We start from the raw sequence: 13,260 nt of genomic DNA on the forward strand, positions 1-13,260 counted from the left end.
AAAAAGTCTTGATATCTAGTAGAGCATGTTCTCCAAACTTTTTTCTTCTCTCTCAATTGAATAGTGCTTTGACAATTTTTTGACCCTTCAGTGTCAGTATAAATTTTAAACTCAACTCAATGTTAATTTATACACCTCTGATGGGATTTTTATTGTCACTATATTAATTTACATAACAATTATAGAACTATCATCTTAATAATATTAGTCTTTTAGTTCATGAGCACAGTATACCTGTTGATTTATTTAGGTCTTCTTTAATGTATTGTAGTATAGTCTTATATGTTGTCCATAGTGATCTTGCATATTTTAAGTTTATTTCTGAATATTCATAACTTTTTATTTTAGCTTAAAAATATGTTTCAACTTTGTATTGTTGGTATATAAAATGTAACAGATTTTTACCTTGCAAATTTACTAAACACTTCTTGTTCTAGAAATTATAGTTCTGTTGGATTTTCATAAGTCATATCTCTTGAAAGTAATGACATTTTAATTTCTTCCCTTCTAGTCTTTTTGTTGTTTATTTCCTTTTATTCCCTTTTAGTATTAGCTAAAGATTCCAGTACAAAGTTGAAAAAATTGGACATTCTAGTCATTGTCCTGATCGCAAAGGGAACGTTTTTATCAAGTATGATGTTTAGTGGTAGTTCCTATTATAGATACTCTTTATTAGGTAAAGACATTTTGCTAATTAAAAAAAAAATTCAAGGAGACATGGTATAGCTCAAGTGGTAGAGTGGATACTTAGCATACGCAAGGTCCTGGGTTCAATCCCCAGTACCTCCTCTAAAAAAAACTAAATAAGTAAACCTAATTACCTCCCCACTAAAAAAACCCAAAAATCAAGGTTGAATTATTGGCCTAGACCGAGAGAAAGGGAAAAATAATGGGAAAGGAGAGTCTACTGAGTTTTTTAGTCCAGTTTTTATAGTTTTAATTTCTAAATCTTCCTTCCTCTTCCCCTTCTTCTCTGCTTCTCTTCCTCCCTTCTTCCTTCTTTCTCTCTCTCTCTTTTAAAACCATTTTTGTCTTTTAAAAACATATTCTCTTATTTTTCCCTTACATTTTCAGGGTGCTTTTAATTTCTAAAATATATCAGGTATGCTTAACATTTAGTCCTCCTTGTCTTCTAATACTAATATCTGAAGTCTTTACGCCTCTAACTTTGCTGTCTGTTGTTTGTAGTACCTCTCATTCTATATGGCTTGTTTCCTCATGCATTTTCAAACTATAAGTTCATACTTTGGGAATTTTATCTGTTGAATTTTTTAAGCCCTGCATTTGCAATTTATAGCTCAGTGACTGTTTGCTTTTGCATCTGCTAAACATTGGGGAACTCTACCAACATAGAAAACTTTAAATTAAAATTTTATGCCTGAGGATTTTTTTTGGATATCCACAGGTAGTATGAGATTAGGCTACAAGCTCAGGTGAAGGCCAGCTTGTGGGTAGGAATTCCAAGGGGCGATTTAGTGTTTCCCTCTACCCAATGCCACATTTTACATTAGGCAATTTTCCTTGCTGTTCCCTGTATTTATTTCTAGTTCACATATACCTTGAGGGTTTAGGCTTCTGGGGTACCTGATTTATTAAGGCATCTCCAATTAGATTCCCATCTTGGTCAGATAGCTCCCAGGATTTATCTCCTGTTACCTGTGAATACAGAAGCTCAAGTTCACCTTCATGAGCAAATGTCCTCAAAGTGAAAGCCTGATTCAAAGCTCCTCTTACCTCTCTGGATTCCTATATTCACTTAGGCTTTGGTTTCTGAGGGTCCTTACTTTCTTCAAACACATCGATGTATTTAAAAATATTTTTTATTATTTAAGTTATTTTCAGTGGGAGGGTTGGTCACAGTGTCAAGTGTGTCATATTACTGAAAATGGAATTTTTTTAGAGTCTTTGAAAATAATTTATTCCTATAATAAGTTTAGACTGGCATGAAAAGAATGAGGAGATCCTTTATAAATAATAGAGAGGATAAATGTAAGATCATAGATCAGACATTCATTTATTCACTCTCTTAGACATATTTACTGGACGCTCTAATGGGAGGTGCTTTGTTACACTGCAGAAGTTACCAATAAGTGTATTGAAAGGTCCCTGAATTTCAAAGATCATTTATATCATTCATAGATATGAATAATAAATTCAATAAAGATGGTATAAACTAAATGCTCATAACCAATTGGGGAATTAAAGCAAATCATTATTTTAAAAAAGTGATATTTTATCTTAATTTATATAATAGAGAGAAGGAGATGCATTCCAGGTTGTTGCCGACGGAATGAATCACAGAGCTGCTGTGGTGCAAAATGTCTCCCGAGATTCAGGTTCCTTTATTTTTTTTTATACCATCTACACAAAGGAGTAACTCTTGCCAAGCACAGAGAGTAAACATTTTTTAGGTTGATGCATGCGCACTACATCTAAGGCTTCCTTATCTTGATTACACTCAGACCCTCCTGTTCCCAGGCCTGTTCCTTTTGAGGAACTAATAAACATTCTTGTTTGCAAGCAGTTTCCCCTGGGAATGGGCAGAGTCACTTGGCAGGAATCTCTGTTTGCAGACAAGTCCGGCCACTTCTGTGAAATGTCCCGCGTGCAGGCACACCCACAGTTTCTATGCTAAGTTTCCTTCACAGGTAAAGGACCAAAGAGCATGAACAAAGGTGTAGAGATAAAAATCATGGACTGGCTTTAGAGGATTATATGTTTGACTGGATCAGAAGTGGTTTTAAGGAAATGGTTAATGAGAAGGTAGCCTGAGGCCAGACCAAGAAGGGCTATGAATTAGAAGCCATGCGATATGAGCTTCAATTAGTAAGGGGATTGAGAGTTAGTAATAGATGCATAAACATCTCAACTTTATACAGTGTACAATGTGTCATTAATGGGAGGCTGATAGTAGAAAGGAGACTTAGCAAACTCTAGCAATTATAAACAGGGGTAAACGAGAATGGGATGAAGTATGGAGGTATGAAACAAGTAAAATGTCAGTGTTCTATTTAGGGTTTCTGAAATGAATAATCTCCATTTCTGACAATGGCTTGATGTTGTTTACGTAATTACTTTCTTCCATTGCTTAGAAAAAAATTTGTTTATTTTTTGAATTAGTTTGAAACCACGACTTGATTTTTCCTTCCTTGAGTAAGATTCAAGCCTGAGTGGTAACCCTGGGGGCACAATATTTAGAAACAGATTTCCCCCCTCATTTTAAAGAGGAAGAACTGGGCTGGTTCTTGCCCAAATAGTCTTGGTCATTTAATCTTATTTTTTAAGTTATAATATTAGTTTAACAGAGCATCTCTATAAATTCCTTAGGCCACCCCATTTTATTAATAAGAAAAAGAATCATTAACTGTCAATCAGGATTTGTGGTATCAAAATTCAATGTCTACTTTACAAATGCTAAGGATCAGAAAATTATCAAAGGGACACTAATAGGCATACTACAAATGGCTAATGTAAGTTTTATTTCTGAACTGAGATGAAAAATGAGAATGTGTGTCTTTCTCCACTCTAGTACGAAAACCTCATTAGGATCTAGCCAGCATGTGGGGAAGTGACATAGCTGAGGCTTTCTTAGGCAAAATATATTAACATTACAAATGAAACTTGGTCTGAATCTATATCAAGGAGAAGTCTCTCTCTGAGGTATAGTAAGAATTACATTAGCAGTGCAATTATTAAGCTCTGTTGAATAATTCTGTGTTTTAGAAAAGGGAGGTGACCTTTTGTATCTCTCAGAGGGGTAATAGTTCTACAAATACATTGAAAATCAAACTAATTGTGGCAGAACACTAGATTTACAAAAAATATGTGGGGAAATTTGGTATTCAGTTAAAAATACAAAGTATCTTGAACAAAGCATTTCATAATATTAGACAGATATCTGACCTTTATTATTTCCTAATCAAACAACTTTATCTCTTGTTATAGGTTGTAGATGGTTGTAGAAGACAGGAAAATACTGTTGAAAATTCTCAGTTTTATACTGCTTTGAAAAATATGGGCACAACTTGTAACAGAAACTCAATAATTAGCATAACTATTATTTTTCTTCAATTATCAGAGTTACATATTTTTCACATTTTGACATGTTTGAAATCTGGGTGTTTCCAGTGTTGAAAGAAACATGCCCCAAATCCTATGCTTCTTAGTGGTTATTATCTTTGTGAATAACAATACAATCATATATGGTGGCGTTCAGATGGTTGAATTAACTTAAGTTTGATCTATAATGTTGCTTCAAATGTTTTAAAGAGATCACAGTGTAATATAAAACTAAAAGGAAACGTTATTTTATACAAAGAAGGACTATTAAGTGCCAAGCAGTGAAATCAAAGGTAGCAGAAAATTGCCAAATCTATTGAATATATTATGAGATTTCAAAGCCAGGAAAGGTTGTATGACAGATGTGTGGCCTTAAAGGATTGTTACTAAGGTGCCAAGCATCTATTTATCAAAAGTTTCTGGATGACTTTCAAGAGAAGGTAATTTACTTACAGTTTATGGATAATTCAGTTAAGGAAAAAGTAAAACTATCAGCTTAACCAAATAGGAAATGCAAACAAAACCCTAAAATTCTACTGTCAATCTTAAAGCTGCCCAAGAGGTCAAGATCACAAGCATGGATTATAAAAGTCAACTCACAAGACTCAAAATCAACTCAGAAGAATGAGTGGCGAGCCTCTGGAACTCAAATATCATTTTGATGATACAGGAAGTGCTATCTTCAATTACGTGAGTGAAAATAGAGTACTGTGAGCTTGAAAACAACTTAAAATATATTTAATTTAGTGTTTTGTTTCCAAAAACAAATATTTAGATGGTAATCACTAAGCTTGAAGGTAGATTCACTATCTCTAAATTACTTCACACTAATATGATATTCTATTTTAATTTAATTTTTGATTGAAGTGTAGTCAGTTTACAATGTTGTGTCAATTCTTGGTGTACAGCATAATGTCTCAGTCATACGTGTACAAACATATATTCCTTTTATGATATTCTCTTTTGATAGGGTTGTTAAATTTCACCTGGGATGCCAAATCAATTTTTCAGTAGGACACTTAACAAATTGTATTCTTGTGGACAAAATGGAGTGATATGGCCTAGATTAGATGGTGTATTAAAGGTTGAATGACTGGCCAATGCTGTCTGGTGAGTGCACTGATGGCATCTGGAGAGAAGTTTCTCATGGTTTGTGGATGACTTGTTCCTAGGCCTCCTTCTATGCAGTGTAATTTGCTGATAACTGGAACCCATGGAAGACTTTCCTATAAGACTTGCAGTTGTGAAAATGTAGCAGTGATAAAAATCCTTCAGATCAAATTGGTATCTCTAAACAATTTTGACAGAGTAGAGTAATGGACTGAGTCTAGTAAGATTAATTTTTATAAGGGCTAAGTATAACATCCTGCACCTGGCTGTATTCAGTGAACTTGTTCAGATAAGCTAGTTCTTCATTTCTAACCATTTTGTTATACCTCTTTAAGCCTTGGTTTCCCTGTGTGTAAAATGGGATTAATAATACTAGCTACTTAACAGTTGGAGGTAAGGATTCAACGTAGTGCTGGCACATAGTAAGTGTTCAATAGGTGCTAATACTTTTCCAAAAATCCTGGGAGGGAATCCAGATACTGCCGCTTATTGGGTATTTGAGCTTGGGCAAGGTACTTATTCTTTCTTAGTCTCATTTTCCTCAAAAAAAAAAAAAAAAAAAAAAAAAATAGCACCTACCTCACAGGTGGTTGTCATCAGAATTAAATGAGAGGATACACATGAGGCCCTTTTCAAGGTGCTTGGCACAGATTAAGCTCCTAATGAGTGTTAGCAATTACAGTGAACATTAGTGCAACATCCAAAAAATCCACTTGGACACTAAACTGAAAAAAATAAACTATAAGTTCTCTAGGACATGGGAAATTATGCTTCTACTCTACTCTGTTATAGACTAAATCTATGCTGTTACTTCAGTCTCAATGTATACTTTTAAGAGGAGTATGGAAAAATTGAGGTGAATGTAAAATCAAATCATGTGAAAAATGATGGAAGAAACTGGAGACGTTATCCGGAGACGATTATGATAGAAGCAGCTATCTGAAGGGTCGTCACTGGAAGAGGAATGGGGTTTGCTCTGTTTGGGTCCCAGAGTTAGAACTGTGACAATGAGACAGATTTTTTTGTTCCCCTGAAGACAGACTTTCTTACTGTAGCGTGGCTGCCTGGGAAGATAGTGATTTCTCAGTCACGGAAGTATTTTTTTTTTTAAGTCTGAAAAGTTATTTGAGGGAGAGATGCTGAGAGGATTCAGGGATTTGCGATGGGATTTGGCTCAGTGATCTTTAAAGGCCAATACTTTCCTGAGGTTCATCTGTTGAATTCTTTACGGTGCTTAACATTTTAAAACCTTTAAAAAAATCTACATTCAGTCACCTGGTCTGTTCGTCCAAATTGTTTGACTGAAGCCTCTCACACTAAATAAAAATTGCATACCCCTGACCTTCAAGGGCTGAAATTTATTTCCTTCACTGTTCCTTATCTGATGTATCTGGGTAAATGGATTTGCGGAATCTGTGTGTGCCAATCAGACTTGTGTTTCTTTTAAAATAGGGAAGTGGATAAAATGATTAAAGAATTGTCAGGTCACAGGATTTCAGATGGCTCAGCTGTAGTTGCCAGCAATGCTCCTGTCGCAGGTAATATCAGTGTTAGCTAATAGGCATGCAGATTTGAGTATATGGTTCACAGACAAGCTTTTTATTGCAGGAAGTTCTTTGAACTATGTATGTCATAAGGAAAAAATTGCATTGACATTTAGTATCTCATTCACAGTATTCTGCTTCCAAGTGGTTTAATTTTTCTTTGATTTTTAGTTCATGCCTCTTGGCCTTAGAATTATGTGTTTAAAAAAACTCAAGGGCTAGCCCTCTGCTTTTATATCGATTAACAAATAAATTGTGAGTGGCCCAGAAGGACAATGTGAGAAAATCCTCCAATGGGTACAACCTTATGGTGAACTTTACCAGGAATTTGACATGATGTCAGATCTATATCACCTTATGGGTAACAGCTAAAGGTTTGGCCATCCAGTAAAGGAGGTGGAAAAGAAAGGGTTTGGAAGCTTGCTGATAAGGATGATTGGGGAAGAATTATATGAATGAATCTCTTGAAATGGGTGCAGCATGTGGAATCTTAATGTCCCATGTGAATTTTCACCAAATGTTCAATAACCAGGTGAGCCAGATGACTCACCCTGCTGATGTAGTCAGCTTCTTTCCCTAGTGATATTACTGCGTCAGTGAGCTCATAAACAATGGCCCATCATAGCAGTGATGATGATTGCATATGCCTCAATAAAAAAATTGATTGCCTCTCTCCAAGATTGACCTGGCTCTCCCACTATGGCTAAATGCCAATCAGCCAGCAGTAGAGACCAATAGGGAGCTCTCGATTTTATGTAATATAATGAGGGAGCCAGCCTACCCTCTGGTTGATTATATTGGTTACTCTCCACTACTGAGTGAACGGTCTTTTGTCCCCACTGGAATAAACACAATCTGGTTATGGTTTTTTCTCCTGGGCCATTATGCTGTTGACTTAATGCCTTAGATACATCATGCCTTATTACATCATGTTTTCTCACAGAATATTGTTTTCAATCAAGAAACTCATTTCATAGAAAATAATTAAGGCCAGTGCTCTTGGGGTTCACTGATATTTCCATAAAAACTTCATTCCAAAGCACCTGGCTTATGGCATAGCAGAATGACCCAGGCAACCAATTTACTGTGTCAGCTGGGAAATAATACCTTTGAGCATTAGGGTGGTATCCTTTGGGATGAAGTATATTCTCTGAACTAGTGACTAATATATGATGCTGTTTCTCCCCAAACCAGGTCCAGAAGTTGAGGAGTAAAGTATGGGTAGTATTTCTCACTATACACTGAATGATCAAAGCACAAAAGTTTCCTTCTCAAGTCCAAGTCTTGCTACTTTGGAGGTCTTAGTCTTCACTGGGTAAATATCCCACCAGGGGAGGCAACTGAACTGGAAGTTGGGATGTTGAGACTATCATTTGGCTTCTTGAGTTCCTCTTGCCAATGGAGCAGGAAGGAAAAAAAAGTTAACTGTAGTGGTTTACTATAATTTTCTAAATGGAGCTCAGGGATTCCTCTGGAGTGCCTCCTAGCATTGTAATAATCCAGTGCTAAAAGTTACTGGCAGACTGCAGCAACCCCAGATAGCCAGGATCACCAAGGTTCAGACCACTCAGGAATTGAGCTTTGAATTAGCCCACTAGCCAAAGAATCATGACCATGTGAGGTGCTGCCTGAGCACAAAGGGAACTTTTAGGAAAAAAGTTATCAATACCAAAGGTAATTTCAGAAGCAATTGCAGAAATGAAAATTATTGTCCCTATATTTTCTTCCTTGTTCTTCTATGTATAAAATAATATACTAATTTTTTATTTTGTTTCCCTATTTTTTCAAAATTACTAAATATTTGATGTCTATAAAACCTAACATACTGTCAGTTTTAGGGGCTGATAATTTTAGTATTTGTTGTACTACTTTTAAAAATGATGAATTTTTAAATGAACATACAGTAAAATTGACTTTTTGCTGTACAGTTCTATGACTTTAAATGCATATATAGATTTGTGTGACCACCATTACGATTAACATACAAAACAATTTCATCACCACCCTCCCAAATTCCTCCTATGTTATCCTTTTGTAGTCACACTTCCCTACTATGTGGCCTAACCTCTGATAAACACTAATTTGATTTCTATCGTGAGAGTTTAGTCTTTTTGACAGTGTCATATAAATGGAATCATACAGTATGCATGCTTTTGAGACTGGCTTCTTTCCTTAGCTTGATGCCTATGAGATTAATCCAAGTTATAAGGTATGTCAATAGCTCATTCCTTTTTATTGCCAAATAGTAATTGCCTGGTTTTTAATATATGGTGGATTAGTGGTAGTTGACTTTATAATTTATCTGAGATTTTAGGATATCAAGATGGGATTGTCCCTGAGGTAGAAGAGAAATGAATGGCACCCAGAGATGGACGCTTTAATTCAGTTATGAGTGTTCATGTATGTTGAGTAGCAAGAAGGGTGGACTGCTGCAGAATTGCAGTTTGATTCACTTTATTTGCAAACTGTCCCACTTTTCATGTGCTTTTTTGAACCAAAGAGATGAAACAGCTAAAACATTTCCAGGATTGTCTTGTAGCTGGATTCTATGTTAGAACTACTTTTGCCAAGGAAATGCATTCACGTAAGACTCAGAAGGAGTAAGTGAGCAACAGGAGATGGTAGCTGCAGGCGTGTGGATTAATTCTCCTGGCTGACATGGCAACAGGGACGTTTGGCTCTTTGGTTCTAGGAGGCACAGAGGTTTGAATGTATAGTCTTTAGCGTCACATATGCTGAGTGGTACAGGAAGGCTGCTGTGGAGTTTGCACGACAGTAGTTTTGTGGGTGGTAGGATATCACTCCAAGCTGTGTTCTATCTGGCTGCATAGATCCAAGCTTTGTTTACTGGCCCTTCAAGAAATTCTGAAAGGTCCCAATACTGCGTACTAAATTCCTTTCTCCTTAAACTGGAATAAGTGGATTCTGTTATCTGTAACTGATCCTTTGTTTCTGAAATTGAGAATTTGGGGATTCCCCCCTACACTGATCTTTGGATAATTTTTAGAAACTGTTAAGTTGATTGCTGTGTGTCTGAAATATTTAATATGAACAGTAAAACATTAATTGTTCTGATTTATGATGCACATCATGCACTCATGCTTGCAACACATATTCAGTGAGTGCTTATTCAGTGAGTGCCTATTCCATGAGTGCCTATGTACTAGATCTGAAAATATTATCATTAAGAGCAAACAGAAACTCTATTTTCATGGAGCTTCCATTTTAGTGAGGAGAAACAGACAATAAGCAAAATAGGCAATGATGACAGTGCTAGGGAGAGAAGTAAAGCAAGGAAGGGAGACAGGGAGTGATTGGGATTTTAGAAAAGGTGGCCAGTGCTTACTAAGAAAGTAACATTTGAGTAAAGATCCATTTGGGGAGAGGGAACAGACAAATAACAAGGTTTAGGGGTGGAAGCATGTCTGGTGGTTTGAAGGAACAGCAAGAAGGCCAGTGTGGCTGGCCTGTGGGGAGTGAGGTGCCTTGGAGATATAAAGTCAAGTGCAAACAGAGGTACTAACATTTCATGCTAAAGACTGACATACAAGTAATCAAAATATATATGTCAATATATATATATTCACATTATATAATTATATAAAATTGTACATTATATAAAATTATATATAATTTACACATTATAAAAATTATATATATCTTTCCTGATTATCAATAAAATATGAATACAGATTATAAAAACTTTCAGAGAAAACTCCTAATCTCCTAAGAAGACATTGGAGGAACCCCTTCCCCCCACCTCTTCCTGCGGGTTTTTGGATTCCCATGGAGAAAATTGTGTAAATCATTTAAGAACGGAACATTTATAAAGAGCTACAAATATACCAATAAGCATGGTGATGCTTTAGTTACATTAACTCATGTACATTAACTCATTGCACAACAAACTGATAGTGTCAGGTATTTTTAACTGTAATCTACAGATGAGGCAACTGAAGCCAAAGGAGGTGAGGCAGTGTGCCCCAAATCACACAGCCAGTAAGTAGTGGAGTTTCAGTTTAAAAAGCAAGTTTGTCTGACCCCACATTCTTCTTATTTGATCCCTGAAGGACATGCAGAGCAAAGGAGAGATATCTCACTGGTCAAAGGCTTTCATGGACTTAGAGTAAATGAAGTTATCCTATTTTAACTTTCTGCATATGACCTATTTTCCATTTTTTGAACCACCTCTTTTGTTCCTTTTAGAATTCTTTCCATTTATCCTCCCCAATTCCTCATACTTCTTCTCCTACAAGTTATTTAAGCTATGGTGACCAACTTGATGTGTAATACCTAGAATATGATAGAAGAATAGCTTAAGTGTCATATTCCTTTTTAATATGCCCCAGCTTTCTTGTTTTAAAAATTAAACTAATATATATTTTCTGTAAAACATTTGGAAATAGGGAAAAATGAAAAGAAATAGAAAAAAAAAAACACCCCACCCATATCATGTCATCCAGAAAATACCCATTATTAATCACTTGGTCTATTTTTTTCAGTCTTTTAAATATGGATTTTAGAGCCTAGTTAAGATCCTATTCTATGTAAAAATTTAAATTATTAAATATATCAAAAATCTAGAAAAACACAGATGGTAAAAAAAAAAAACCTCCTAAATGGGTGAGTCCTGGAATCAGACTGCCTGTGTCTAAACCTTACACAGTATCTTGCTGAGACACTTGTGCCTTTATTTGCTCATCTGTAAAATGGGGAGAATGAGTACCCACCTCATAGGGTTGTTTTGAGGGTTAAAAGAAATAGTGCTTGTAAAGCTTTTGGAACATTGCTGGTGCCTGTCCATTAAGTGCTCAATAGGTGTTAACTCAATAGGATTATAATCATTACCACCCCAAGCTCGCAATAAAAATAGTGCTACATTTATTATATTTACTTCAGATGTTTCCTTCCTTCTTTCCTTCTTCCCTTTCAGAAATAAAGTATTAGAGGTACAAGTGAAGTCCCTTTTACAGTCCTTTCTAATTCCACTCTTCTGTGTTTTCCTCTTGAAAAATCACTGTCCTGAAATTGGTTCATATCCTCTGCACATGTATTATACTTTTACTATGTTGAATATATCTATTGTATATAAATTTTGTATCATGATTTTCCTCATTTAATTGGAAGCATTTTCATAAAAGCTTATCTCTCTGTCAGATGCTTTTCTTAAAAGTTCTTGACTTAGGATCATATATCACTAAATATCAGTATTTACTTAACTGTTTCCCAAGTATTAGGTATTTAAGTTTCATTTATTTTCTTTTACCAATAACATCGGTGAAACTTTTTGTTCCTACATTTTAATATACATCTTTGATGATTTTTTTCAGGTAGAACTGATTGGCAGCAAAGGACAGAAAGAAATCCATAATGATTATAAAAGTAATATATAATAATTATGGAAAAATTGAAAACATCTGTAAAAATGAAAGAAAAAATGCTTGTGCACCAGCATTAAAAGATTAACACTGCCAACAGGTTTATCTTCTCCTAGACATATTCCTTCCATAAAACACACTTAAATCCCCTCCTTTCCCCCAAGAAACGCTATACTTGGGAATATACTGTTTATTTAGATTTACATTAATGTTATTTAAACACATTTCCTCAATTCATTTTGTATTCTCTGAAAAACATGATTTTCAATGTCTGTATAATCGTACTGTGTGAAACAGCATAATTCACTTAGTCATTCCCCCATTTTGGAGCACTTAGATTATTTCATATTAAACTGTATTGGACAATAGTGAGTATTTCTATAGAGAAACTAACTAGAATTATTAATAATATTGAATACTTGAGAAACTGCTTCATATCCAATGCTAAATTATATATAATACAAACAATATATTTTATAGAGTTACTTAAGCTCTGCTGTCACAGACTTTAATGACTTGAGAAAATATTCATGTTAAGGAAAAATAAAAGCAAATTACAAATTATAATCCCAGTTTTGCAGTACACACACAATTAAATACAAGGAAGAAAATTCCCCAAGATGCTAATATCATTAATAGTGTCATCTCCGGGCGGTGGGATCCCTAGTGATTTTTAAAATCCTTCCTGACAATCTTCAATATTTTCCAAAATGTTTACAGTAAACATGCATAACTGTTATAATCAGAACACATATACACACCAGACCGAGGAGAGAGAGGGGGGAGAGAGAGAGAGGGAGAGAGAGAGAGAGAGGAGAGAGGGAGATAGAGAGAGAGGGAGAGAGAGAGAGAGGGAGAGAGAGAGTTGGGGGTCGGGGGCGGGTAGGCAGAGAGAGAGAGAGGGAGGGAGAGAGAGAGGAAGAGAGAAAAGAACTTTCATATTTCATGTAGAGATGTTTATTAAAGGACATTAGAGACAGTGCAACAAATTCAAGTCAACTTATATTGAGTCTGCCAGGTAGATTTCTCCAGATGCTCAATTATCAGAAATTTGGGTGTTCCTTTTGAACAACAGGATAATTCACTCATTCACAGAATTTTAGACGAAAAGACCCTTGAGATCCTTGACACTGACGAAGGTGTACCCCCTTTCTTCTCTGCCATTTCAC

General features: G+C 35.4%; 1 long non-coding RNA gene across 1 annotated transcript in view; it reads left to right on the forward strand.

Moving 5' to 3' along the window:
* Positions 1-12,243, forward strand: part of LOC116664997 — a 74,774-nt gene extending 62,531 nt beyond the window's left edge. Inside the window, exons 5-6 of the long non-coding RNA XR_004321572.1 lie at positions 4,611-4,749; positions 12,044-12,243. This is a non-coding gene — a long non-coding RNA (uncharacterized LOC116664997). The remainder of the gene's footprint in view (positions 1-4,610; positions 4,750-12,043) is intronic.
* The last annotated feature ends 1,017 nt before the right edge of the window (positions 12,244-13,260 follow it).

Source organism: Camelus ferus, chromosome 7 (genome assembly GCF_009834535.1).
Source record: "Camelus ferus isolate YT-003-E chromosome 7, BCGSAC_Cfer_1.0, whole genome shotgun sequence".
Taxonomy (NCBI): domain Eukaryota; kingdom Metazoa; phylum Chordata; class Mammalia; order Artiodactyla; family Camelidae; genus Camelus; species Camelus ferus.